Raw genomic sequence first — 18,649 nt, 5'->3', positions numbered from 1 at the left:
TTACAACTGACATCACAATTAATCTAAATATAAACAGGGATAATGAAAATTCCATAACACATAACAAATGCAAAAACTGAAAGTTACACATTATTTTCAAGTGGAAAAGCCACTTGAAAAGCCACTTGTAGAGTGGTTACCAATATATGGGGTGCTGGTCAAGATGACAGAGTTCATTCAGAGTATGCATTCTGACACTGTGGATAGAAACCAAGAATCAATAACAAGAACTCGGACAAATCTACCTGCCTGGAAACTAAGCAGTACACTTTGAAATATTCCGTGGGTAACCTAAGAAATAATGTAGAAAATATTTCAAATGGAATAGAATGAAAATATGATGTAGAAAAAAAAAACCCTGTAGATATATTGCTGATAGAGGATAAAATTCCAGCCTAAGTGAATGTACAGATCAAAAAAGAGAAAATTTAACTTTCAGAAAATAAAGAGGATTAAGTACTAAAGTCAATAACATAGAAAGTAGATATATAATTGGAAAAAAATCAATCAAGCCTCAAGTAAGTTGTTACTCTGAAAGATGCATAACTCAATAAACCCCTAGTAAATCTGATCAAGAAATAAAGAAAGGCACAGTTACCAATAAATGGAATGCAAAAAGAAGCATCACTAATAATCCTCTAAGTATAAAATGTCTGAGAAGAAGGTGCTGGAAATACATCTATGAAGATCAGTTTGAAAGTTAAAATTGACAAATCTAAGAAATCTAAAAGCTCAAAAACCAAAATACATAAAAGAAGAAATGGAGATTTTGAATAGTCCTACATCTATTCAGTTAAAACTCCAAAGCCTAAGAAATTTAAGGCCAAATGGCTTCATGGTAAAGTCTACCAAATTTTTGAAGAAGAAACTAAATCACATCCTATACAAATTTTTCCAGAAAATAGAAAAAGTAAAACTGTAACTCCCCTTTTAAGGCCAGCATAACCTTTATCAGTACAGAGCCGACATGAACATGGAAGGAAAGGAAATTATAGGCCAGTGCCTCTTGTAAGTGTACATGAGAAGACGAATAAATTCCGCTTCAATAAAAGTAAAAACCTGTTCTCATCAAAGCACACCATTGAGAATGTGAACACTGGCTGCTGATTGGGAAAAAATAATTATAATATATGTATCCATTATAGGGAATTTATCCAGGACACATTAACAACTGCTCCAAAACTATAACAAAAGGGCAGAGGACCCATTTAAAAAATGGGGAAAGGATTTTAACAGGCCCTTTTCAAAAGAGAGCATCTAAATGAACACTAAACATATAAAAAGGCTTTTAATGTCATTAATCCTCAAGGAAATACAAGACAAAATTGCAAGGAGATTATACAGAGACAGAATCATCCACAAATGCACGCATGCGTGCATACCAAAATGACTCAGGGAATACCCAACCAGCAATACTGAGTGCTGGCCAAGATGTGCAGCCACCAGAATTCTCACATACTGCAATGGTGAATGCCCTGTGACCTAGGAATTCTCCTCCTAGATCCACATCTGAAAGAAATGTACATGCATGCATACCTATAGACAAAACGCTGTGCATGATAGCCCCAAACCAAAAGCAACATGAGAGCCCACCGAGGGCCCAAGGGACCCATGTAGATGGGCATGTAAGGTAGACAGTATGTGGAAACAAAGGCAAAGAAATATTATCATGCCCAAGATCGTGGTTGAACCTCATAGACACAACGTTGCCTGAAAGAATCCAGATGTGGAGGTGGATACTCAAGTGGGTGAAGCCTAAGTTTGGGCAGAATTCATCGTTAGTGATGCAGAGAACCCAGAAGCATGGCTGCCATGGGAAAGGTGTGAGCTAGCAGGGGCCTGAGGGGAGCTGTGGGGCTGATGGCGGAGGTGTGTCTTCACCCCCATGGCCGTGCAGGTGCGTTCACTGCATAGATATCAAAAAAATTATCAAACTATACACGTGCGTCTTTGTAGTTTAATATATGAGTGATACATATTATGCACCAATTAAAAAGCTAGAAGTAAGAAAAAGAAAGTGGTGATTTGGTGACTCTTCCTATGGTGAGTTAGTAGACGATTCTTTCTGCTATTTTCTGGTATAAAATGAGCATGAACTCGCCACCAAGGCTGGGACCTTAGCAGGGCACACAGAGCCCTTCCTGACCAGCCAGCTCCCTTCCCAGCCATTCCTTCTGCCCCACTCCATCCCAGATCTTCTTGAGACCTGGTGATACTCACTGAAACCTCCTGAGGTCAGACCTCCTCCCTCTCTGGAGTCCAAGGCCACCACAAGCCAAGTGCCCCAACACTCCACACTGAGGCTGGAATGAGGACCTAGAGCCTCCTTAATGCCATTACATGGTGCCGCCCTGAATTCAGAGGCATTAACACTGGGTAGAGGCTCCTCTGGGTTAAACACCATGTTGGGTTAGGGTGTGATTGGGCTCCCCCCCCCCTTTGCATAAGCACCAGAACTCTCTAAGGAATTTGTTGTTGTTGTTCTGTTTTGTTTGGGGTTTTTCTCGTCTTTGCTGTGCAGGGTGAAAAAAACTAGATTTCACTTCACACATCAGATTTTAAAAAGTCCAGTGGAACCTGGTATGGTGGTCCACACCTGTCATCCCTGCAACTCATGAAGCTGAGGCAGGAGGACCCTAAGTTTTCAGCAACTTAGTGAGGCCTTGTCCCCCCCCAAAAAAAAAATTAAAAATAGGACTGGGGATGTAGCTCAGTGGTAAAGCACCCCTGGGTTCAGTCCCCAGTTCCAAAATAAATAAATAAATAAGTTGGTCTGGGTAGCAAGAGCCTCTGCTTGATTTCCACGTGTGCCATTGGCTAATTCTTCTAGAAAAATATTTGCTCTCTGATGTTTTTCTTTTCCTGTGTGTCAATGTATGGATGTCCAGTATTCCATTCGTCTTCCCCAGTGCTCACGTTCTCAGACCGCCCCGATCACAGGGGGCTTCGTGTTCTGACAGTCCTCCTGTCAGAGTTCCCACCCTATGCTGAGGGATGGCCAGAGTGGAAGAGGCCTGGCCTTGGGGGCCGCCTCTCCCGACTCCCTGACCACACAGGGAGAAGTAGCCATGTGTTTCCATAACGATGCTCTTGTGCCGTGCTCATCTCCTGGAGAAATGGAGCTGACATGCAGGAAAGAGAAGAGATAGTCTCGGGTAGCACATTACAAACTAGAAAGCTTTTGAAGTCAGCATCTGGGCTGGTCTAAAAACAAATGTGCAGCCTGAGAAAAACAATTACTGCTGACTCCACTGACCTCACGGACACTGGGTGGTGATGAGATTCTCTCCTCCAGGACTCTCACGAGGCTTGAAAGGACGTATTCCTGCTTTGCTTTGCTTTTTCCCCTGCCTGATGGGCCCTTTGCTCTGTGCTGATCCATTTGTCTTCCAAAGATGGATGCACAGGTTGTATAGCATTGGCCTTAGTTTGAATCACTGGAAAGCAAAGCCTAAGACAAGGACTTGAGGACAGGCTCATCCTCTGGGAGGTGGTCCTAGGCAGCAGAAGTGAGTCGAAGGGGAGAGCAAAACAGGGATGAACAAAAAAAAAAAAGTCAGAAAAATTGTATCCTGTATGGAGGTCGCATCTGTACACAGTGGGATTTATTTCCTCAGTTCTCAGGGCCTCAGGGAACCCTGTGGAGGGCCTCGGCATCATCCATCTGAAAAGGTGAAAGGCCTGGAGCCTCATTCGCAGTCTGCCTATTTCCCATGAGTTGAGAGCGGCCTCCGGTGTGTTAACTGCCTTGCGTTTAGGGCAGGTTCCTCCCTGCGTCAGAGAAGGACCAGGGCAGAATAACTTGTGGCCAGGCAAGCCCATGGTGGAGCCCTGAAGAGCCAGGCAAGTGCGTGCTCACCCAGAGTGTCCAGCACAGCTTCAACTGAAGTCAGAGGTGGCAAGGGGATGTGACCCAGGCACCTGGGCACCTGCCATAGACACAGTCTCTGCAGGGAGATCTGACTCTTGTTAGATGTCATGGCTCTAAGCAGTCACAGAGGTGTGTGGCCAACCAACGTGGTTCAAACCTGGTTGCTCCGTGACACCTTAGTCACAGGACAATTCCTATGAGGCCCACAGGGCTGATTTTCTATACCCTTGACACACCTTGCATCTGAAACAGAGCTTGGAGACTAAGACGTTCCTCCGAGAATGACCTGCTCACTTAACCTGCTTGAATCTTCTTGCCTCACCATCTTTGGGAATGGTGAAGACTTTTGCCCTTCAAAATCTAAATGGACTGTAGCTGCAGAACTTCTCAAGTGCTCTTAAAGAAGCTGACTTCCTGCTTCGCCAACCTCCCTGTAACTTATCACCCATCTAGTCACATAAGAGAGATGATGAGCTGGTGCTTGTTTTGTCACAACTTCGTTGCACTAAACTAGAGAGAATCATTTGACCTGGACAGTCGATCAAAAATTATAATCAGTCCCCAAATATCTAGATCTACATTCTTGAAAATCTAGCCTTTCACATAGAGCTCAAACCTGACTTCAATCATGAGTCGCGGACTCCACAGGAAGAGGAGTGGGAGGGACAAGCTCTGGAGGCTTCCTGCTGCTCCCCAAGGCCTCACCGAGAGCCAGGAGCAGTGCTGGGCGCTGTCCCTCTATTAATGGATAGAGCTCTGTCTAATTCCCAGACAGGCTCTGAGGGCGACCTAGGTGCCGAGAGGGCAAGTGATGTGCCCCAAAATAAAGTCAGTATTTTTATTTTCTGGAAGTTTCTTGTAACTGCCCTGGAGAGCGGAGCTCAGGTCGAGTCTGAGCCACTCCCCGTACCCGGCCATCCTGCTCACCTCACGACGTTAGTGCCCCAGGTCTCTGGGCCCAGACACACTGGTTTAGGTAAAATGATGAAGTTGGTTTAAAAAAAAAATCCCTTGTCTCATACCTACTTCTGTTTTCACAGTCTGTTTGGAATCCCCAGGTTCCAGCTGGGACCCTGTCATCCTCCACACAAGCTTGAGGGCCACTTCTTGGCCTTCTCTTCCTCCCCCTGAACCACCTTCTGGGCTGCTCCACTTGCCTAATAGCCAGTTTCTCTCACCCGTGAGCAGTGTGCCCCATGGCCAAGGTGCTCATGCTCGATGGCGGTGCCTGCTACCGGTACACAGCCTGCAGGGTGCCTGGCACACCGTGGGTGCCAATGACAGTCACTTGGCAGAATGAATACAGGAGTGGGTGGGTACACTTGAACATTGGTCCCTGTTTTACAGACAGGAAGCCTGTCTGGTTCATTCTGACACTAGAGTCTTCCCCCGAGTCACCCAGCACGGTTTGTTGGAAGAGAATTGGAGGGAGAACTCAAATATCTGGGGCCCTGGACTAGCGTATTTTCAGTCTCTAATGGTGCATTGCCTTCCTATAGACACAGATAATTTAATAAGCATCCTCTGAGTCATCGAAGAGGAGACTCTTACGGTAGACAGTGGAGGCTCCACATCAGAGCAGCAGAGGGCTGCATGGGGGCTGGGTAGATTTTCTGTGTTACTTAAATCATGTCATGCAAATTCCTAGAATCACATCATGATTCTTGCAAATCTTCTTTCCAAAATGGTTTCCCATTGCCCTTCTCCCTGTGCCAACCCCAAAATACATTGGGATGAGGAACTGTCAGATCTACATGCATGCAATGAGTGAAGGGTGCTTTCTCAGCCCAAACTTCCTCCAACACCCCCATCCACTGTGTGCGAGGAAGATGCTCTTCCATGGACTGAGGGACAGTGTAAGAGGACCCAGGACACCCACTGCAAAATCAACACCACGTGACTTTGACACTATGGAGCTCATGTTACTCTTTGTACCACAGCTAAATGAAACCTCCATCCCCCAAACCAACTAAAAATTATATATATAATGAGCAGAAAAACACAAAAAAGTTGTTTCACCCTAAATGTGGCACTACAAAGATGTCTGCCCCAATGACCCAGGGGAACTGCAAGGCAATCAGACTCTGGGTTTGCCAATGCTTATGCTGATGTCCAGTTCCTGCTGGCACTGAAATGTCACACGTGACCAGGAGAGGATTGTCTGGGAGAAGGGGTCTCTTGGGAGGCTGTGGGGACTGGGATCAGGGGCTGAAGCTGAGATAGTGAGTCTGGGCAGGATGACAGTTTGTGGAGAATAAGAAAATGAAGAAGGAAGTGTTTCAGCAAAACACATGTCCTGGGGATGGCCTGGGCTCCGCACCCGATGATGTCAGGTGGCCTGTCTTGGACGGCAGCTCCAGGCTTTGATCTGGGAGGAAGGAATCCTGTCTGGGGATAGTGGTGTTGTGGGTCTTTCCCTCGAATCTGGTTAAATACCACCTTCTCTAGACGCCCCTCCCACCTTACTTGAACTGGATGTACCTTCTGCCACAGCACTTGGGGAGTGTGTGTGAGTGTGTGCTTGTGTTTTTCCATTCTCAGCCATGTCACCATTTGTGATTTTTAAAAGCATTGTTTCTCTTCTTGCTTTTTGTGCATTTCCCATTCCCATTGGCTCTCGAGGTCCTTAACACTTAGTGCCTGGCACGTGATCAGTACTGCACAGAGAGGGATTGAATCAACAGTGCGCTTCTAAATGAATAGCTGTGAGCCATAAATGTGCAGTGGTTCCCGTGACATCTGATTGCCGGGTTCCAGGGATCTACAGGCAGAATGACAGAGGACACAGGCTGTTTTCTTCCTCTTCCTCGTGCAATCAGAAGCAAAGGAGTGACCATCAGAGTAACTGTGAGAGGGCTGTGTCAGGTGCTGTGTGACAGGAGCATTGGCAGTCACACAGGTGGGAAAGAAGTGCTTCACCTACCTAACACTGCACTATCCCAAACCTAGAGACTTCAATGACAGCCACTCTGCTTGGTCATGTTTCTCCGGGTCAAGAATTCCAACAGGGTCTGCCTGTTGTCAACTCTGTCCTTCACTCGGCTATTTTCAGCGGTGACTTAGCCAGGCTGCATGAGCCAGGAAAGTTTCACTCATGCATCTGGCACCACGGGGATTTTTCGTGTGGCCTCTTTCCACGTGCTGTCTCAGGCTCCCTCACGGTGAGTCAGTGTCTTGCATGGTGGTTGGCTTCCAAAGGGAGTGGCCCAAGGATGAGAAAGCAGAGCTCTCGCGGTCCCAGGTCTGGCAGTTACACAGCACGGCTTCCAAGGTACTCTCCAAGCAGCCCAGGATGATCCCAAGTTCAAGAGGAGGAGACAGACTCCTTCTCTTGTTGGGAAGATTAGTAAAGCATTTGCAGCCATTTGTACCCCATCCCAGGAGAGACCCGGGAGATGTCACAGCAGGTTCTGCTGGTGTTTGGCAATGGCATTGAGGGCAATTGGAGGGAGGCGTGGCCAGACTTGCCAAGGGTTGTTTTGAGGCCTTAGACAAGGGAGGACCCATTTATAGCTACCCGATTACTCTGTGGAAAATTATCACAAGTGTTACAGCTTAAACTATGCAAACGTATTGTCACACTTTTAAAGGTCAGAGATTCAGAATGTGTTTCACGAGCCTAAAGCCAATATGTCAGCAGGTGGGATTCTTTCTGAAGGCTCTAGGGAGGCTCCATTCCCCGTCCCTTCTGGCTTGGAAGCTGTTTGTCTCCCCTCCCTCCAACTTCAAAGCCAGGTGTGTAGCATCTCTGGGGCAGGGGTGTCCTGGGAACATTGAGGTAAGTTGGGGAAAGGCAAATTAAGGGAAGAGAGTCAAGATTTGATCTGACAAACTATGAGAAATTCATGAAATGTCCAAGAGGAGATGTCCAGAAAAGTCAGAAGCACATGTGATCCTCACTTTGCAGCTGGAAAGGCACCTGGGGTCTATCAGCACAGATACGTGAGGACCACTGAGGCTGTGTAGGAGGAGAGTTCATAGCAGAATTATCCAACAGAAATATAAAACGAACTGCATATGTAAGTTTAAATTTTCAGGTAGCCACATTTAAAAGGTGAAAAGAAGCAGACAAATTGATTTCAGTAATATCTTCTTTGACAGGATGCATCATGTAATGGCCGTTCTGTTATTTAGTCCATAGGAGAACAGTGAGGTCATCTGGACGACTCTCCTGCACTGAGCTGAAGAACTCCAGTACATCAGCACAGGTCCAAGTGCACTGGCTTTCCACTTCTGTAAAAGTCTCTGTAGAAGAGCTACAAAATAAAATACAGAATATTGTGGTTGGATTCTAGAAGTCATTAGACAGGGGAAGCTTAAAGTTCCTTCTAAGCCTAGACATGAAGTTTGAATTTGGCTTTTACATATACAATGTATATGTAAGTGCTCGCTTTCTCCCAGATGCATGGTGAGGCTGAGTTTCCTCACCTGTGGTGAGGCTGCAGGGGAATCCACTATCCTAATTTGCAGGAGCCTGAGCTCAGCACCCACAGATGCCGGGTGGCCTGTCTTGGACAGCAGCTCCAGGCTTTGATCTGGGAGGAAGGAATCTTGTCTGGGGATAATGGTGTTGTGGGTCTTCCCCTCGTGTCTGGTTAAATACCACCTTCTTGAGGATCCCTCCCTATCACCTTTCTTGAACTGGATGTACCTTGTTAAGCTTCTGTCACAGCACTTGGGAAGTGTGTGTGTGTGTGTGTGTGTGTGTGTGTGTGTGTTTTTCCATTCTTGGCATTTGTTTTATGACTGGGCTGTTCCTCAGCAAGCCATTCTGGCTTTCAAGAGACAGAGAGGTTTCCCAAGATTTAGCGCTTCCAGTGCTAATACCGAGCAAAGTCCCAGGTTCACATTGGGAAGGCACCCCACCAAGGACCTCTCAACCTGTCAACCCAAAAAGAAGAACCACCTCTTAGAACTGATAACTCATGAAAGGGATTATAAAAATCTCCACATCAATATATTACTTAGCAAAGAGACATATGCATGACCAGGACAGAAAACTCCAGGTCCATGTGATCAGCATTTTTCCTCCTTCTATGAAGCTGGTCTATTAATTTATAAAGAGAGATGGCTGTCACAGGCACTGAGATACACGAGTCCAAGTGATCAGCACATTCTCCTCCAGCCTGAAGTCCGTCTATTAATTTACAAAGAGGAATTACTGTCCCAGAGCTGGGGATGCTCCAGGTCCACTAGTCAGCACATTGTGAGATGCTCCTCCACTCTTCATGGAAAGCCAGATTATAACCAGAGGCTGCTTCACAAGCAGGGCATGTTGGTTGGTGCACGTGTGAAGGCATTGGGCTAAGAAGGCCTGCCCAGCTCCACCCTCGGGCAGACCATCTTGGCCGCCAGAGGCTGGGAGTCTTTGGTTCAGCAGTCCTCTGCCTCCAGGACTCTGCTGCCAGCATTGCCTCATGATCCACCCTGTCCCTCAGCTGCACAGGTGACTCAACTCTTTATACCTGGCTCACACTCAGGGCTGAAGGCATCTTCCAACGGGCAGCCGAGTTCCACTTCCCCCGGATCCATTTCATTTTGTCACATTTGTCTTGGTTCCCATTCCAAAGGGCAGGCTTTGCCCCCTTCCTACCAAGTCCTAGGGCCAAGAAGGCAGCACACCAGTCCCTCTGGACCTGGATCAGCAGCATGGAGATGTGGCTTAGTGCAGGGGGCGGGGCACATTTCAGGACCGAGAAGCACCTGGCCTTCTGGTGGGTTCTTCTGGGCCACTCCTTACACCGCCTGAGCCCCAGCCTCCACATCTATAAAATGAGAGCTTGCAGGTCGGCCGAGACGAGTATGAAATGATGGCAGACACAGAAAGGGACAGGCACGTTGTCTGAGACAGAGTTGTTGCTTAATGAATGAGAGCAAACAACCAACTCATGACAATCATTTTCTGTTAAAATTCCAAAATATTAATGTTTCACAACCTAGACAAACAAAGATTAATGGTCCAAGAGGCTGACTGAGCTCTAACTTTAGAGATAGAATGTACACCCTATAATATTTTTAGAGCTGTTGATGTATTACACTCAGGGGAAGCATGATTGAATAACAAAAGCATGTTGGGAAAATGTTACAGCAGGCAGGATGAGCAAAGTCTCTCGGTGGACAAGAAAAGGCCAAGCCGTAGTCGGCGTCCTTTCTAGCCAGCGTCCCGGGTCCCTTTGCTTCTCCTTCCTGCCCTCCCCAGCCTCTGAACACTGCAGGGCCTCAGTTTCAGATTTCCTCTTTCCTCCAATCTACCACTTGCTCTGGCCAAAATTCTTGGAGGAGGACCCCAGGTTTGTGTCCACAGCTTGAGCCTCGGAAGCCCTCCCTCTCGCCCTGTGCCGCAGGGCTAACAGAGCAGGAGCAGCCTGTTACCCCCAGGGAATCTTCTGGGCCGCAGGCTCTATAGGATGGTGCACAAACTGTCATTTTATGGGAGATACACCTAGGACTTAGCAAACTGACAGCCTTGGCCCAAATGGACAGCAACATGAGTGTGATCAGATCTCCAGGGTTGAATCGTAGCCTATATCAACTACACAGGGGCCATAATGATCATTTCTTACATGTTCTAAGTTCTAGATATTGGAAGCATTAACTCGCTGAAGGTCTAAGGAACCCTAGGAGACGGCTATAATGATTTGCATTCCCACTTTATACCGAAGAGGCACTGAGGCTTATGAATGAAAACTGGCTGACTCGAGGGGGTCACCTAATGTTATTACGTGGGGCTTCTCGGGACTCTCTAACTTCAGAGACCATTCTCACAGGGAGGATGCCGCCCTGTCACAAGTGGAGTTCAGCATGTGGGAGCGGTGGACTGAACAAGTCAAGGATGGTTTTGCAGCAGGATTCTCACCCAGCACTCCTGCCTGCTTCACTGGAATTACTTTTGCAATCTCTAAACAGAAAGGCCCTGGCATTCAGAACCAGCTACATGACAGCTCCCATGGCTCAGCAATGAGCCCTTGCTACCACCCACAGAGACTGGCCTCCATGGTCTTCATCTTTATCTTTAATGATATGATTTTCAGTATGCCCATAGCTCTGCAAGAATCAGGCAGGCAGTTGGCATGGGGAGGTTTGGAAGGTCTGACGTTCCTGCAGAGCTGTGGTTTATCTGCAGGCTGCAAGCTCATTGAGCACAGGGACTGTGTTCATTCTGCTCACCACTCCTCTCTCCTCTCTGCCTTAGCCATTCCCCACTCTCTTTATTCTTCCATTTCTGCCCAATGTCTAAACTTCTCAAAGGAAATGTTGTCTTTTGCATCATGACACACGATCGCCACCAACTGGTAAGAATGTTTGCACTGCAGAGACGGCTAAGGTTTGGGCTGGGGCAGAAAGGGTTCATTTCCATGCTCCAGGGCTCAGCGTCCAGGTACTCACGTCCAAGGAGCATCAATTGCTTTAATTTAAGGTAGGCTTTCATAATCCCAGATGCACGTTCTTAAATTATCCTGTAAACCATCAAATAAAATGATTCCCTAATTGCGCATTATTTGTGACAATCCCAATGCGTATCTTCCATTAGAGGGGTAATAGTTTCGCTGTTATTCAGATGAGGTTGCCTATATTCATCAGCATTCCAACACTGGCTGTCTACTGGAACTTTAATTCTGAAGGTGAATCTCAGATTTCTTTTTCATAAATGCAATTTGTAAACATGATCTCATCTTTTTGTCAACACCACTTTCTTTTTAAGAATCCCCTGAAGAAGTAGCACCAATGACGGTCCAGCTATTGTTTTATGTGCTTTGCAAGTATTTAACATCCCCCTAAAGTAGGAACCATTATTATCCTCCTTGTTTTAAGAAGATAAACCAGGGCATGAAGAGGTAACGTTGCCATGCGAAGTCATGTATCTAAAAATGCAGAGCTAAGTAGGATTCAGACCTGGAAAATCTGGCACCAGAATCCTATCCATTTGCCTCTGAGGTCTCAGAAAGGTGATTGCTGCTCCCTCTGGCCTCACCAACCTGCCTATTTCTGCCTTGGGGCCAGCCTCACCCTTCTGTGCTCTTACCAAATACTCTGACTACCCACCCATTCTAGTGATAACCCCTGGTCAGCCCCAACTGAGCGTGGTCCCTGCGTCTCCACCCTAGACTACAGGTGGAATACTAGACCCAGATCCAGTCGCACGTGGGAAGTAGCAGACAATTATTTTTGAGAGGAACACAAAGCTCGTAGACCAAATGTTGATTCCTGTCTTCTCTCTCGAGAGAGAGAGAGAGACAGGCAGAAGTCAGCAATCAGAGTGGTTCCTGGGGACCAGAGGAGGAAATAAAAGAAAGGAAAAGAAGAAAAATTGGGCCAATACCACTTGGAAAATTCTCCCAAATCTTCAAAGATAATTTCATTTTTCCCCCCAAGGAACTCGATGCTTCTTTAGATAGAAGATGTTTTCACCTAAAATATCACATAGCTGTCCCGGAGTCCTCTTGCTTCTTATCATGCTTATTAGGAGATTCAGTTCTCACAGCAACAAATCTCAGCTTCTTTAGCTTCTGGAAAACTGTAAAATCATTAACTATCCCTTTAAAATGTATTATTGGAAATATATGTGGTCTCTGCCTCTTTATCTGAATATTTTGACATGAGCCACTGTGAACTTGCTACTGACCGTTTGAGGGTGTTGAGTACCATGACCTCCAAGTTTCCTTCCAGCCATAAGCCATGAACTTGGATTAAATAGCACCAAGAATATATTGAAATTTCCCTCTATCTTCCTTTGTTCTAAAGAATAGGTTAACATATATTGATTTTATTTCACAACTCACACGGAAATGAGTGTTTCACTGCTGACATCGTTTATGATCTGTAGTTTCCATTCTTTTTAACAGCCCTGGTGCAGTATTAAAAAAAAGTATCTTGGTCATAAAATTTGTTTTTGAAGCCAAAGTTATTTTAGAAAAGCAAACACGGCTTATATAATCCACTTTCTCTGTAGTAGCTTGGTTCAGGAAGGGAAATGTGATTGGAGGTGCATAAAGAAGATACTTCCCTGGGACACTGCTGGACCTATGGTGGCTTTCAAGAGAATGACTGAATTCTTCATACTCATCAGTGAGAGGATGCAAATCAGAAAGCAAGGGAAAGCCTTGGAAATCCAAATTTACAAACCTGGTTCAGCAATAGTGTTATCTTGGGCGGTAGTTTCTGAATTAGACCAGGTTAGGTTATGCTGCAGTAACAAAGAGCTCCCCAAATATTGATGACATAAACAACAGAAGCTTTATTATTGCTCATGATATATAACTGATACAGGGAAAAGACTGATGCACCATGCAGTCATACCACATAGGTCACAGCAGCACAGTGCTATCATGGTTGCAGCCATATTCTTATGGGAAAGAAAGATAACTTAAAGGTTTTGTCTTACAGCTAAGTACTCACCTAGAAGTGACACACCAAGGTTCCTACTGTAATTAATTCATTGATCCTAGCAACGACATAGCCCATCCAACTGCATAAGGGAAAAAGTGCAGTTCTGCACATACTCAGAAGAGAGGAGACCCAGTTGTGGCTGAGCAACAGAAGCCTCAACCACAATAGCCAATGTGGACCAAATGCCTGGTCTGGGCTGGGCAACAAGCCAAGACCCCACCATCCACATGTTGCTCAATCCCCTTGCTACCCCATAAGGCATGTGCTTCCATGACCTCTTTCCTTAGAGAAGGTGGCTGGGAATCCAGGAGGCTAAATGTGCCCAATGTACTCACCTACCTCTAAAGAACCAAGTAGCACTGCCACACAGCTGCTCCCTGAGTGCCCCTCCAAATCTTGGCCAAACCTCTAGACTCTCCGCTCTCCCAGGGGAGGAGCACATCCCCTGCACTTGTGATGCAGAAGCAGCCCTGCACAGACAGGGAGGCATGATGACCAGGGAGCTGCAGGCACTGCCCCCAGGACACTGGGAAACTAATAATTTAGGGAGCTGGTTTTCACATCCAAGACTGTTGGACCGAATAATCATTGTTTCAAGTCACAAACATCAAAAAGTTACTCAATGTGAGAAGATATTTGGGAAAATTTACCAATGTTGAATGTTTGAACAAACATTTTAAAATATATATCAGTATATGTGCATATGGAGTTGATTTAAGAGGAAGGGAATGCAGGAGAATTCTGAAATCATTTGTATGTATGAGGATTACATATAAACGAACCTCTGTATCGCTTATAAGTTAATACATAGTTTTGATACTATCCATCTATTATCTATACACCTATCTCTCCATTTATCTGACTAAACCAGAGTCCAACAGAAATATAATTTAGAGCACATATGCAATTTTAAATTTTCTTGTGTTGGCATTTAAAAAACTAAAAAACATCTAGATTTAATTTAATAATACATTTCAATTAACCCAATATAAGCAAATATGCTCACTTCAACATATAGTCAACTTAAAATTATTAATGTATACCATTTTTGTGTTTAGTTTTTGAAATTTTGCATCTGTTTTATACTTTGAGCATAGCACAGGGTACTTGTGAGCGCAGAGATGACTCAGACCCTAGGAAAGATCCACACTAATTCGAAATACCCGCATTGCAGTCTAATGTATATACAAGAAGAATTTAGAGCCAGGGGAATTTAGACTCTTCTAGGGCAGTCTTTTGTTCCCCAGAGATCTTGTTAAAATGCAGATTGTGACCCAGTAAGTCTGGGGTGAGCCTGAGCATCCACACCCCTACTAGTGGATGGTGATACTCTGGTCCACAGCTTTGAGAAAACGAAAGCCCCATTTTACAGATGAGGAACTTCGAACTGAGAGAGGTCAGGTGACCCCAGCAGGCTTGCACAGTGAATGTGCAGCTGGGGTTTGGGTCCAGGTTCTCAGTTCTGAAGCATGCACTGTCACAGTGCCAGTGAGAAACTGAACTTGCAGCAGAACCAAGGTCACTCCCTGCCAGCACCTGGGTTCCTTCTGTGGTGTGTGAGTGTGTGTTCAACTTTCCTAGTCACTACACATACTACCTCCTTTTGGCATTAAACAGTACTGGAGCCTTGAACTTCTCTGTGTAATCAATTACCCATCACAAAAGTCAGGTGGACAGTCACCCACATGGTGATGCGCACCCCCACATCCTCCTCTGTGTTGGCACTCCCTAAAATTTCTGGGGGACTTACCAGCTACATTTAGAGAAGCTGCTTTCAGAGTCCCTAATGCAGACTTTATTCACTAAAGATAATCTATTGATTTGGGCAAGCGGAGAGACACCGTGGTCTCCCTGATTATGAAAGGATCCTGCATAGGTTACCCCGAATTCACAGTTCTCCACAGTGATGTTGAAATCTGGTAGCATAGTTCCTCTGCGATGTCTAATGTAGCCTGAGGTAGCAGGGACCAGAATATGACAGACTCACTCCACGGTGGTGCCTGACGGAGTGACAGGCATGAGGAGTCAGAACAGCAACTGTCTACACCAACGGGTTCCACATGTGGGAGTGTGGAACACTCCCCCACAGCCATTGTCTCACATCAGCCTCACTCTGCTACTGTTAACGCCATTTACAGATGGGGAAATACAGAATATGGCATGAGTGAGTGGCTGGCAACTAGAGTCCATTTGAACCCACATCTGCCATTCTAAATGCAACATGCACTGCCCCAAGAGTGGGAAAGGGACTGCTGCAGCACCTCCTATGGCCCACCCTCATGCCCCGGCCATCAGAGTTGACCTGCAGCACTGCTAACATGGGCAGCCTGGTACGCTCACCTCACTACCCAATCGACAGTGCCCTGGGCCAGAGATATCCCAGAGATCCTCAGCCAGTGAGGGATGAGCTCCCCAGCATCCTTGACCATGGTGGACACTGCTGGGCCAGGTTCCACACACTCTCAGGGGCTCCCAGTGGGACTGAGGTCCCATGGCCCCCAGTGGAAGCCCACTGATGAACATGCCTTTTCTCCACCCGTCTCCACCCTGTCTCCCTTCCCCACTCTCTCACTTGCACTCCCTGGCCTCACCTTCCCCCCCAAATACTCTCACCCAAGTCCTTATCTCAGTGTCTTCTTTGAGAGGTCCTAAGAGGGAGCCTGGGTAGCCCTATGAAGATGCCCTGTGACAACAGCAGGAGACTCCCTCTCAGCACTAGTTAATGTGGCTTGTGAGCTGGGCCCAGGGGCCTAACCGTGTTCCCCTGGCTTGCCCTGCTCAGAGAGAGCACAGCTGTGGTGGCTGAGCTCCACAAAAGATGCGTGTCCAGCCCTGGAGTAAAATTATCTCAACTTTGTGCACTGCCAGGGTGCTCAGGGGCCTGTTTCCATTGATGTTCCCACAAGGCAGGCTTCAGCCTGGTGTGTATTCAACTACTCGGGAATTCCCTGAAAAATGACTCCAAGGATGTGCCATGCTTGGGATTTTCTCAGTTTTCCAGTAGAGACAGAGCAATTCTTCTTGGGAGGATTTTCTCTTTCCCTGTGGGAGCAGATCTCCCTGTGCTTCTGGGAGACCTCTGCAGATAGAGAGTATGTGCTAGAAGTCAAACCAGCTCAAGGCTTTGAGACTGAATGAACATGAACATGGACAGAATTGCAGCAAAAATCTCCTAAATGCAGACGTAAAACTAAAGCTTACCTTTAAGTGGCAGGATCGACAAATCCCAAAGCATGAAAGAGACAAACAAACAGTCTGAGTGTGTTGAGAGAAGTATGCAGAGAGGCTGAGAGCTGGCAAGTGGCAGAGCCAGGCCTCTGGTCTGCTCCTTGCAGAGACACCCTGCCTGGTGATCGGAAAACTGGAAGGAAAAAAGCTAAGAGCTCCGACAAGACCAAGTAGTCCATCTGGGCACCACACTCGGCGTGACGCAGGACCAGGCTTGCTTCCTCTTGCACAAGGAGCTTGCGAGCATTGTTTGATTATATTCCAAAAAGAAAACGCCAAGTTCCCCAAATGTTTTATATAAAACCAGGAAATGACTGAGGCACTTCTGTGCATCCCCAGGGCTTCATGGGAGTTTCTGCCAGTGCACACACTTAGCACTCATCAGGGCGGTGGGGCTGGGCAGACGGGCAGGACGCAGTGTGCTTAGCAAGACACAGATCCGTCCAGAGCCCTCAGGACCCAGCCGGCCATTCATAAAGTTGTTTCTAAGCCCTCTTGTTTCCTACATTTAATTATGAATGTTTTCAAACACAAAGTGGAAAGAATTTTACACCAAACAACCACGTACCCATCAGCTAGATTCTACAATTAGATTTTGCATTTCAGTTTACTTGCTTCATCCTACTTTTGGTTGGTTGGTTGTCTTTTATCATTGACATATGTGAGTTCTTTACATATCCTGGTACTAGTCCTTTGCCACAGATATTTCACAAATATTTCACCCCAGCTGTGACTTATTTATTTCTTTTCCTATGGTAGTTTTGGATGGGCAGACTTTTTAATACTATTAACATTTAATTTGAATGTTTTATATTTACAGTTATAGCTTTCTGTGTCTAGGCTGAGAAATATATGCCCACACCCATCAAGGGAAGGCATGCCCCTATGTTTTCCTGCAAAACTATATTTTTAACTTTTACATTTAGACTTGATTTTTAATCCATTTAGATGTCATTTTTATGAATGGCATGAGACAGAAGTTCAGGTTCATTTTGTTCCTCTTATGGATGTAGTTTTTCTAGCATATTTGTGGGTGGGAAATTAAACACCTACCAGCTTCTTCATTCAAATAGCTTGGCACCTGTGTCAAGTCAGTTGACTACACTGTGGGAGTCTGGAGCTAGGCTGCCTGTTCTGCTCTGTCGATCTCCTTGCCCGGCCTGATTCTGATACTACACCGTTTCGTTGGCTCATTTTACAGCAAATCTGAGGCAAGCTCATTCTTTTCCAAAGTGATTTGGATATTCTTTACATTTCAATATAACTTTTAAAATCATTTTGACAGTTTCTGCAGAAAGCCTGGTGGGATCATGATGGGTTTTTGTTGAGTCTGTGGACCAATCTGGAGAGAATTAACATGTCAACAATACTGAGCTCAGGAACATAGTATACCTTGGCATTCACTCAGATTCTTTTTGATTTCAGCAGTGTTTTAGTTCTTAATGTGATGATCTTGAACATCTTTTGTTAGTTATTTCACCTTACTGTGAATTAGCATCCGCATATTAAAGAAAACATCTGGCCTTTGTTTTTTCAGGATTGGCTTATTTCGCTTAGCATGATATTCTCCAACTCCATCCACTTACTGGCAAATGTCATATTTTCACTCTTATTTAAAGCTGAGTAATATTTCATTGAATATATATGCCACATTTTCTTTATCCATTCATCTATTGAGGGGCACCTAGGTTGGTTCCATAGTTTAGCTATTGTGAATTGAGCTGCTATAAACATTGACGTGGCTATATTACTGTGGTGTGCTGATTTTAAGTCCTTTGGGTATAACCAAAGGAGTGAGGTAGCTGGGTCAAATGGTGGTTCCATTCCAAGTTTTCTGAGGAATCTCCATACTGCTTTCCATAGTGGTTCCACCAATTTGCAGTCCCACCAGCAGTGTATGAGTGTGCCTTTTTCCCACATCCTCAGCAACATTTATTGTTTCCCGTATTCTTGATGATTGCCATTCTGACAGGAATCTTAGTGTAGTTTTGATTTGCATTTCTCTAATTGCTAGAGATGTTGAACACTTTTTCATATGTTTGTTGATGGGTTGTATTTCTTCTTCTGTGAAGTGTCTAAAGTTCCTTATTGATTGGGTTATTGGCATTTTTGGTGTCAAGTTTATTGAGTTCTTTATATATCCTAGAAATTATGTAAATTCGC

General features: G+C 45.6%; 1 protein-coding gene and 1 long non-coding RNA gene across 3 annotated transcripts in view; both read left to right on the top strand.

Moving 5' to 3' along the window:
- The window catches only part of Cdh13 (cadherin 13), a 1,261,125-nt gene that overhangs the window by 733,943 nt on the left and 508,533 nt on the right, over positions 1-18,649 (top strand). The window lies entirely within an intron of this gene.
- On the top strand, positions 6,250-8,154 carry LOC125613061. The gene is made up of 2 exons (XR_007343560.1): positions 6,250-7,606; positions 8,006-8,154. It is a non-coding gene; the product is annotated as an uncharacterized LOC125613061 (long non-coding RNA).

The sequence above is a fragment of the Marmota marmota genome, unplaced genomic scaffold (assembly GCF_001458135.2).
Source record: "Marmota marmota marmota unplaced genomic scaffold, marMar, whole genome shotgun sequence".
NCBI classification, from domain to species: Eukaryota; Metazoa; Chordata; class Mammalia; order Rodentia; family Sciuridae; genus Marmota; species Marmota marmota.
The sequence above is the reverse complement of the archived record's forward strand: the minus strand, read 5'-3'. Positions and strand labels throughout refer to the sequence as shown.